Genomic DNA, 10861 nt, shown 5'->3' with positions numbered 1-10861 from the left:
TATTCCACGCAACACAGCTTCTGTTCAGTACGTAAATGAGCGAATGATGTGGGTAGATTTATCAGTTGGAGGAATTTGAACGAGAATTGTCTCTGTGTTCACCATGTGAGAGTGCAGATGAGGATGAAGTTGACAAGTTTTATGAAGCATTGAGTCACATCGTAGTCAGGATCAGTAGCAAGGATAGGATAGTGATAATGGGCGATTGCAATGCGAGTGTTTGAAATAGAACTGGAGGAAACGAAAGGGGGATCGGTAAATGTGGGGAAGATATGGAAGGTAATAGGAATGGGAAGCGTTTATTGGACTTTTGTGCTAGTATGGGATTAGTAGTTACGAATACTTACTGCACATCAAGCTACTGTTACAAATGAGAGGGTTGGAGCACCTGATCCAGAATAGACTATATTATAATCAAAATTTGAATTCAGGGAATCTGTTAGGAAGGTAGGAGTATTCCGAGGATTATCTGATGATACAGGCCACTATCTGATCTGTAGTGAACTATGCACTGGTGTCTCTAGGACCAAGATAGTGAAGAAGATGAAATCTCTCTGCAGACGAATAAGGGTAGAAAATCTCCAGGACGAGGAAGTTAGACAGAAATACATGGATGTGATTAGTGAAAAGTTCCAAAGAGTGGACAGTAAGCAGTTTTAGGACATAATAAGAGAATGGGTGGCATACAGGGATGATGTAGCAGAAACAGCAACGAAGTACCTAGGAACAACTGTGTGTAAAGATGGGTAAAAGCGAACAGCTTGTAAACGTAAAATGAAGGCGTATCAGAAAAGGATCCAAACAAGGACTGATATAGACAGGGATTTAACTGTACCTATAAGAGAGAAACAGAGCGAAACAAATAATTGTTGAATCCAAGAAAAAGTCATGGATAGATTTCGGTAATAACCTTGGAAGACTTCGTCAAGCAGCAGGGAGAGCTTTCTGGACAGTAATAAAGAATCCTTGAAAGGGAGGTTGGGAGAGGAATTGAACACTGTTTTGGGTCAATCAGGTGAACTCATAGTACGTTGACGTCGTGAACTAACCGTGCTCAGGCGGAGGATGGCAATGATATCTGAAATTACGCTCGAGGAAGTGGATAGGGCGGCAAATGAACTACATTGTCATAAAGCAGCAGGAATAGATTAATTTGGCCTGAAATGGTGAAGTATAGTGGGAAGGCAGGAATGAAATGGATTCACAGAGTAATAACATAAGCATGGAACATTAGTTCTGATTAGACGAAAGCGATTATTGCACCTATCTATACGCAAGGGAACAGGAAGGACTGCAACAGCTATCGAGGAATTTCATTGATCAGTATACCAGGCGAGGTGTTCACTGGCATTTTGGAAGGGAGGGTGCGATCAGTGGTTGAGAGGAAGTTCGATGAAAACCTGTTTGATTTCAGACCACGGAGGGGCTGTCAGGATCAGATGTTCAATATTCGGCAGATAACTGAAAATTTGCTGCGAGAGGAATAGACAGTTATGTTTGTGTTTCGTAGATCTAAATAATGCATATGACAGAGTACCGAGGGAGAATAATTTAGCCATAGTGGGGGATTATGGGATTAGGATTGATTATTTAAAGCAATCAAAGGCACCTAAGTTGACAATTGGGCTGCGGTGATAATTGATGGTAGAATGAGTTCTTGATCGGGCGTTAGACAAGGCTCGCCAGGTGCAGGTCTTTTGATTTGACTCCCGTAGGCGACCTGCGGGTCTTGATGAGGGTGTAATTCTTATGAAGACGACACATACACCCAGCCCCCGTGTCAGCGAAATTAACCAATGATGGTTAAAATTCTCGACCCTGCCGGGAATCGAACCCAGGACCCCTGTGACCAAAGGCCAGCACGCTAACCATTTAGCCACATAGCCGGAATAAGAGTAGAAGTGAACTCGATTGATGAAGCGGTACCCATAAACCGTCTTCGGTTGTGGTGTAATGTGAGGCGAATGTAGGAATGTAGGTAAGAGAAGTGGTGGGAGACCAAGACAACGACGGTTAGACTCGATTTTTAGTGATTTATAGATAAGAGATATGAAACTAAACGAAGTCACAGAGCTAGATACAAATAGATATTGTGGAGGCGTTTAATAAAATCACAGAGGCTTGGAGACTGACCACTGAAAGGCAAAACGGCTGTAATGAAGATGAATTTGTGCGTACGTACGTATGTAAGATATGCGTGTATTGATTATTATTATTATTATTATTATTATTATTATTATTATTATTATTATTATTATTATTATTATTAAAGCACCAATTTTAACATCTATGTTTCCTTCCTTGTTTGAATTCAGTAGCACAAGGAGCACTGTACGCAATGCATAGTTACTACCAGTCGACATACTTTCGTGAACGTCGGACAGAGGGCACTGGGATCTGACACCTAGTGCTAATGCGCCGAACTATCAGCATTACAAGTAACAAAGCTCCCTCACTGAGTAGGATTCTATATTACTCAGGAGGTAGATTTCAATTCCGCGTAGCTGCTGGTAATCTAATACTGCCAATTAGCGGTATTTCCGTTAAGTCCGGTGGATTTTTAACCCCGTGAGCGGGAAATTTATTTATTACGAACAGCGGGTTTTTAGTGTTTGTTATTATGATTAACATCGCATTTCGATAAAAAGCGAGAGTACTATGATTTTGTATGACGAAAAGACATTTTGGTGTAAGGTGAAACATTTCTATTGTGTCTGGCAGAGAAATTTCCGCGCCGACTGCCGCATATTGCATATGTTTCGCAGAACGTATTTTAATTGCACCAGAACAATGCCTGAGGATGGTGAAAGAAAACGTAGTATCATAAGAGAGAAAGATGGGAATAACTAAAACTGTAATTCCGAAAATTGATTTTCAGTGGTGAAAATTAACAGTCCGCCTCTGTGGTGTAGTGGTTAGCGTGATTAGCTGCCACCCCCGGAGGCCCGGGTTCGATTCCCGGCTCTGCCACGAAATTTGAAAAGTGGTACGAGGGCTGGAACGGGGTCCACTCAGCCTCGGGAGGTCAACTGAGTAGAGGTGGGTTCGATTCCCCCCACAGCCATCCTGGAAGTGGTTTTCCGTGGTTTCCCACTTCTCCTCCAGGCGAATGCCGGGATGGTACCTAACTTAAGGCCACGGCCGCTTCCTTCCCTCTTCCTTGTGTATCCCTTCCAATCTTCCCATCCCTCCACAAGGCCCCTGTTCAGCATAGCATGTGAGGCCGCCTGGCCGAGGTACTGGTCATATTCCCCAGTTGTATCCCCCGACCAAGAGTCTGAAGCTCCAGGACACTGCCCTTGAGGCGGTAGAGGTGGGATCCCTCGCTAAGTCCGAGGGAAAAACCGAACCTGGAAGGTAAACAGATGATGATGATGATGATGATGATGATGAAAACTAACAACCATTGAGTGGAAAAATGCAAAATAAAAGAAATATTAATCCACGATAGAATTTTGGAGTGATGTGGCATTATATAAATATACTATTCTTCGAAGCACATTCAAAAATCTCCTCGATTATAGCATGATGGTGTTGGATCTACCTTGATCGGCTGCTGTTCCTTCAGGGACATATGAAAATTGAAATGGTGAATCGATTCTAACCGTGCATGTCGGACTAAGGCGAAACTAAAATCATTGATGCTTTCAGATATTTTTCCATTGTCGAATTAAAGTAACATTTTAATAATTATCCCAAGAATGTCGTGAACAACCCACATGATTTTCACATTTAAAAAAAGCCCACATAATCACATTCAATTTTCTATCTCTAAGTATAACTGAAATGTTGGCCTCGGAATTCACGAAAAATAATATTATAAGCCTACAATAAATGTAACTAATTTTCCTGTGAGCGCTGTTACAATTCATTGTTTAAATAACTTTGGTTTTGAAAATTTTCTATTTTATCATTTTCATACCTAAAGGAAACAGGTAACATTTTGCTGTACTTTGTCCAACTTGACGAGGAATGTCCCGTACTGAACACAGTTCAAAACGTACTGGCAGATGCAGACACAAGTAGACAATATTGAGTGCAGTAGTGATTTCAATTTCGTAGACAAGTACTGATTACGGTTTATGGGTACTTTAGATTAAAGTAAACAAAATTACAATATTTGATTTTATACATGTGGTTTCAGAGCCAGTACCTGCCAAAGCATGGTGTAAAGAAAGATCCGGAGAATCTAATTATTTATAGCTCCAGGAAATTAGCATAAAATATAATGAGACATTGTTGAAAGAACGGCGGATTCAGAGAGGGTCTCTGCCCATAAGTGGCCATGGGTGGTCGGTGGTCTGACAGCTCTGAACTCCAACCGGCCAACCGAGCAGAGGCGGGGTGGTCAGAGCTCTACCGTGGCTGTACTGTATTCGGGAGACAGGGAGGGGCTCATCCCAACCGTCGGCTGTCCTGAGGATGGTTTTCCGTGGTTTTCCATTCTCCTGCACTAAGGCGAATGCCGGGACAGTTCCTATAGTATAGGTCACGGCTGCCAACCCCCTCACCTTCTTCGATATAATACTCCTGGCCCGAGAGACGGCGCCACTGTCTAGGAAGCCCGCCTCCCTCCTCAGGGGAGGAATGAAAATATTTAGTAGTTATATGATCCGTCAACATTAGCGTATTATTTGAGAAGATATAAGCAATGCCAGACTCCTCGAGTGTCATGGCCATCGTATTTGGCACAAATATTGGAGTAGGTACACCAGGACTTGAAGGCTCTCTCATGCTTTAATTATTTCCGTGGTATACTCTACATGAAAATCACATTGAGAATTGCCAGTGTCGAAACTGTGATTTGAATCTTGGAATATTCGAAGAGTGCAGCTGGCCATTCTTTATCACGGAGCGTAAGTTAATGTGCTCGTCTATGCGGAACATAAAGTGACATAATATATAAGTAGTTCCTTTTTACCTTTCAGTTTTTCGTGAAAAATAACCAGAACAGGAATAAATGGTCTCCTATAAGTTTCTAAACGGGTTTCTTCTTATTTTTTCGGAACAAACTAAATAAAAATGTATCTTTTCCAACTTTTGCAACCGTTAGTTAGTGAACAAATCGCACAGGGCGCTGCTGTTCCACGCGCTCCTTGGCGATGGATACTTGGCTAAATGTCAGTAATTACATAGATGTCAGACAGAGGGCACTGACAGTCAGCCTGACATCTAGTGCATGGTTGCTGAACTAGCACGAGTGACAACCTCTTCTCTGCGGATAGGGTAATATACAACACAGAAGGTACAATATTCAGACTTCTACTTACAATGAGTACTGGTATTTAGGTTCGACTAATTGAGAGAATACAAAGTTAGAGTTACTTTCAGGACGGCCACCACAATTCTTATTGACCTGTATGTATGTTCAGTCCGTCAGCAATTCCGCTGGTGGGATCCTCAAAAGCTCTGCCATTAGCTGTCATAGATGGCCTAGGCATCACTGAAGAGGCGTACTAGGGAAATGAGGAGCGAGGTAGTTTCCCGTTGCTTTCATCACCGAAACAGAGTTGCTATTACATATCAATCTGCCAAGCCCACTGAAATGCATGCACCAACTGACCCTATGAGCAACATTTTCACACCATTCATAGCAGGGACTGGCTGCATAAGGGTTGGCATTACTAGCATCGCTCATACCTCAGTCACTTTCATATTATCAAAGCCAAGGATAAGACAGAGACAGATCGATGAAAGTAACAAAATTGCTCTAGCGTATACCAGAAGACATAGTGCACTGTAAACACTAGGTCCTGCCAGCAAAGGCATTTCTTGACCTAGATTCGCAATATTCGGGAAGAGATTGACGCTGGGGATAGAAGACTCCCTTAGTGTTTGATTGAAGATATAATTTCAGATAATAAGAATAAAAAAATGAAGCCTCCATGGCTCAGGCGGCAGCGCGTCGGTCTCTCACCGCTGGGTTCCGTGGTTTAAATCCCGGTCACTCCATATGAGATTGAAGATGGACAAAGCGAAGGCGGGACAGGTTTTTCTCCGGGCACTCCGGTTTTCCCTGTCATCTTTCATTCCCTCAACACTCTCCATTATCATTTCATTGCATCTGTCAGTCAGGCGACAGGCCTCGGCAGCCGGCACACTTTCTATCCTCGCCGCAAGATGGGGTTTCATTTATTCCATCCCTGACCCGGCCAATGACTGGAAAAAATGTTGTAGGTTTTTAAGAATAAAAAAAGCACCAGCTCAGAAGATTTTACTTCTCATGACATTAATTTTCAAAGTTTCGAGGTCTTCTTTTCTTTTTTTGCAGTAGTTTCACGTCGCATTAACATGTGGAAGACTGAGTAGCTGACTGTGTGGTAAGGGCTGCGTAACTGTGAGCTTGTATTCGGGAGATGGTGGGTTTGAATTCCATCAGCAGCCCTGGAGATTTTTTTCCCACGGTTTCCGATTTTCACACCCGGTAAATGCTCTGTAATGATGTCTACGGCCACTTCATTCCCTGTGCTAGACTTTTTCTATTCCATCGTCACGGAATACTACCTGAGTTAGTGCGCCGTTTAACCACTAGTAAGAAAAATCATGGAATATTTTCGGCGACAGGAGGATGGGAATGGGCTAGGACTGGGAAGGAAGCGCCCATGGCTTTACTTTACAGCCTCTGCATTTTCCTGCTGTCAAAATGGGAACCCACGTTCAGGGCTGCCGACGGTGGGGTTCAAAAGTTCAAATCTACAATCTCCCGAATGCAACCTCACAACTACGTGACCCGGACCGCACAGCCAACTCGCTCGGTGAACGTCATAGTTATATATTGATTCAAGTGCTTATATGCACGTATTTAAAACCCCTGCTTCGTTAGGAATTAGGAATATAAAAACGTAGAAAATAGGTTCAACTGATTTTTTTAAATGTTTGTTTAGTTATTGTCATGTATTTTCAACACATCTGCAGCATAGAACAAATACTTCTCTTGCGAGCCTCTGAAAGGAATTTCGTGAACCAGTAGACGTTTCCTGGTGTCAAGCATTCCCAGAATCAATAAAGTTATTTACTTCTGAATCATTTTAGATTTTGGTTGGGGGTTTAACATTGCAAGCCCTTCCTGACGCAGAGTGAATTTTCATTTCCAGCAACCCAAGTTCTATCAGAATTCGAATTTCGGCCATCTGGATGGAATAACAGTACATCAATAACGTCTCCCACGTTAAAAAAATTGCACTGCCTGGGAATCGAACCCAGGTCACAAGAATGGGAGTCTTGCATGATACCACTACACCAGCAGTGCCCAGATCGATCTCGTTTGCGGTGAAAAGTTCATACAACATATTTGTGTTGAGGATAGCGGAGAGAGAATTACAGTAGCTTAGCCAAGATTGACCGATGGGGGGTATAGTTACAAAATAATGGTGCAATGAAGGTGCAAGCGTGACTTGTCGTTATAAGGGCACTGATATAAGTGAATTAGAGCTCTGTTGGTTCTACAACTATGTCTACGGGGCGAGTTGGCCGTGCGGTTGGAGGCGCGCGGCTGTGAGCTTGCTTCCAGCAGATAGTGGGTTCGAACCCGACTGTCGGCAGCCCTGAAGGTGGTTTTCCGTGGTTTCTCGTTTTCACACCAGGCAAATGCTGGGGCTGTACCTTACGTAAGGCCACGGCCGCTTCCTTCCAACTCCTAGGCCTTTCCTATCCCATCGTTCCCATATGACCTATCTGTATCGGTGCGACGTTTAAGTCACTAGCACAAAAAAGCCAATAATTTATCTGAATGTTTATTTGAGGCGTCCAGAAACAAAACGCTGTGAGTGCACCAGAACATTTTTTTCAGGAAACACCAAAAACGTCTTACTTTCTTTGGCTCGCAGATATGCAAAATTCCTTTTCATTGTAGATTTATATTCACTTACGGACTATTTTTATGACAATCTTTAAACTACTGGGGTTTTATTTTTTTAGTTATTACCTAAAATTGTTTGGATTCACCGAGTTTTGCTCCTGTTTTCATGGATCTAGGTAGGTTTGCTTCTGTAGAGATATTATTACAACGTAATTGGAAAGAAGATGCCTTAATGCTGGTTCAAATGACAAAAGAAAGTATTTATTGACTACAAGTAAGTGTGATTACATAGTATATGACATGAATTGAAAGTCTGCAAGAAGTAAAAAGGCCGCAACTTTGCAAGTCCTGTCCTGTTCCATCGAAATTACACAGGCAACTCATTGTCTTCTGGATGAATTTCAAACTCTTGAGTCCTCCTCTGCATTGTTCACAGCTGTTTTAGAATCCATCAGATTCTTATAGAAAACAAGATCTTCGTTTTCTTCCCAAGTCTCCCCGAAATGCTTTCTAAGCAGAAAATCTATGTCCCTAACTTTCACTTCCTTTAAAGCTCTTCCAATCAGGATAACATTCGGCTACATAGACGAGTAGGCTTCGCCACGTCTGCATATCCCTCTCCCTTCGCCAGAGTCCATTCTGTAGGCCACTGCATCTCTTACTAGTGCGTTTCCATGTTTACTCCTGGTGATCACAACCCTTTTTACAGAGTGCCACTGACCACAGAGCTTGACGACATCAGCAACTGCATCTTTCCAACACCGATTGACGACTTCTGCTCCCAGCTGGAAAACTATTCCGTGATCTTTGAATACTTCATGGTACTCACTCGGTAATATGACAGTAACTTTCGACCTGAGAACTTTTTCTATTCGACCAAAAATTCTATCGGGTGGTAGAAAAGAATGTCCAACCATTGGATAGAAGATCTTCACCCGTTTCACACTGACAGGAGCCTCTTGTGTTAGCCAAAAACACAGCATACTCAGTATTGTCTGGTTCTTGTTTTGCCCTCCACAGCTCTCCGACATTAGGTAGATGGTGTAGATGCCATTTAAATCTGTTGATGTTAACCGGTGATGCACACAGGACACAATTTCATTAGATCCCTTTGCAAAATCGGTTTCTTTCCAAGTGTAAATAAATGCATTTCCCTGGTTTTTCCACGCACCTGTTGGGCCTTGGCAGATCGTAAAATTGTACACATACATTTGGCGTGTATAATAAGCACTTTGATCTTGCAACTTAGGCAATGTAAGGTTTTTCTGGCAATCAAATGTGAAGGTTATTTCACCATTGTCCTCAACTTTCAGTTCATCAAAAAAAAGCTTTTGCCTTAGCTTTGTGCACAAGCTCAGAACTAACATCCATGGAGAAAAAAGCTTGTAAAATAGCATTATTCAGACGCAGGACACAGTGTGTATTACGCTAGTTTTGCAGCTGCAAACCACCTTAAGTAATGGCGCTTGGTCAGGATACACCAATTTCTGCTTCTTTATGGTGAAAATGGATTCATTCAGTTTTGCTTTGCAAATAGATGTGGATACACACACTTTTGCATCTGTAGGCTGTTTTCAGGGTGCGATTTAAAGCGGACGGAAGCAGTTTTGCTTGAGTTTTAAGGGTCTAATCAACAGATGACAGCATAGAGAACAAAACGGTGGCAACAACTCATTTTCGAGCAAAAGTGGATTTACTGCATTTTGCATCTGGATGCCTCATTTAGTTTATGGTTTATCGTCAGTTTCTGTGATTTTCTTTTTGTAAAAGTCCCATGGGGGGTGTTCTAACCCCCAGTGACACCCCCCTCCCGACTATGCCCGTGGTTAAATAATAATTATGTTATTGATTGATTGAACTATTTTTACAGTTTTCGGAGACGCCGACGTGCCAGAATTTTGCAATTTCCTCGTATTGATAGCGAAAACTGACGAAAGATAGTCATCATTGCATCTCATTCAGTGCAGTGAGGATGTCATATTGGATCAAGTACCAACATTAACATCATCTACTGGCATCCAGTATGATCAACTCCCCATGATTCACGAATCTACGAAGACTACACGCCTCTCTACAAATACCGACGATATGCAGGCTCATAGATAAGACAGCTTTAGGCGTACTGGTTCGTATCCCTGCCGATCCTCAAGATTGCGCAATCAACATGATTAGAAGACTTTTCCAAATTTAAAAATTGCTTATTAGGCGTAAAACCCGAGGGCCGTGGCTAATGTACAAAAGATAAAGCTGATGCTAATTGAAGTAGGGGATTTCCATTCCGATCAAATATTTTATTCGTGACCGAATACGATTTCTTCCCGATACCGAATATCTTTAAGGTCAATAGAAACTTACCTTAGGTGATTTTGTCTCTCCTTAAATAATGATTATCAGAAACATACACGTAAAGGGACCATCTCTGAGATTAAAAAAAAATCAATAGCCTGTATTTTTGTTCTGTGCACTTAAGTGTCTGTGTAGTAGACATTGTCTTAATTTTCTCACTCTATGATGACATATTTAATGAGTGAATTAGAATCTGGTGATTTTTAAAATAAGTATTTATTGCACCAGACTGGACATAATTACTAATTAGTATAAAATAGGTCTTATATATTAAGAATATATCAACACCGAGAATATCGCACGGCAATTCTTCTTCTTATTCTTTAAATGTTTACCCTCCAGGGTCGGTTTTTCCCTCGGGCTCAGCGAGGGATCTCACCTCTACCGCCTCAAGGGCAGTGACCTGGAGCTTCAGACTCTGGGTCGGGGGATACAACTGCGGCCTCACCTGCTATGCTGAACAGGGGCCTTGCGGGATGATGGGAAGATTGGAACGGATAGAGAAGGAAGAGGTCCGTCTCTGTGGTGTAGTGGTTAGCGTGATTAGCTGCCACCCCCGTCCGGCTTTGATTCCCGGCTCCGCCACGAAATTTGAAAAGAAGTACGAGGGCTGGGACGGCGTCCACTCAGCCTTGGGAGGTTAACTAAGTAGAGGTGGGTTCGATTCCCACCCCAGCCATCCTCGAAGTGGTTTTCCGTGGTTTCCCACTTCTCCCA

The 10861-nt window shown here is 42.4% G+C and overlaps 1 non-coding gene across 1 annotated transcript; it reads right to left on the bottom strand.

The window, feature by feature from the left end:
• Positions 1 to 7178: 7178 nt before the first annotated feature.
• On the bottom strand, positions 7179 to 7249 carry TRNAG-CCC (transfer RNA glycine (anticodon CCC)). Its single transcript has one exon. It is a non-coding gene; the product is annotated as a tRNA-Gly (tRNA).
• Between the last annotated feature and the right edge of the window lie 3612 nt (positions 7250 to 10861).

This window comes from Anabrus simplex, chromosome 1 (genome assembly GCF_040414725.1).
Source record: "Anabrus simplex isolate iqAnaSimp1 chromosome 1, ASM4041472v1, whole genome shotgun sequence".
Classification (NCBI taxonomy): Eukaryota; Metazoa; Arthropoda; class Insecta; order Orthoptera; family Tettigoniidae; genus Anabrus; species Anabrus simplex.
The sequence above is the reverse complement of the archived record's forward strand: the minus strand, read 5'-3'. Positions and strand labels throughout refer to the sequence as shown.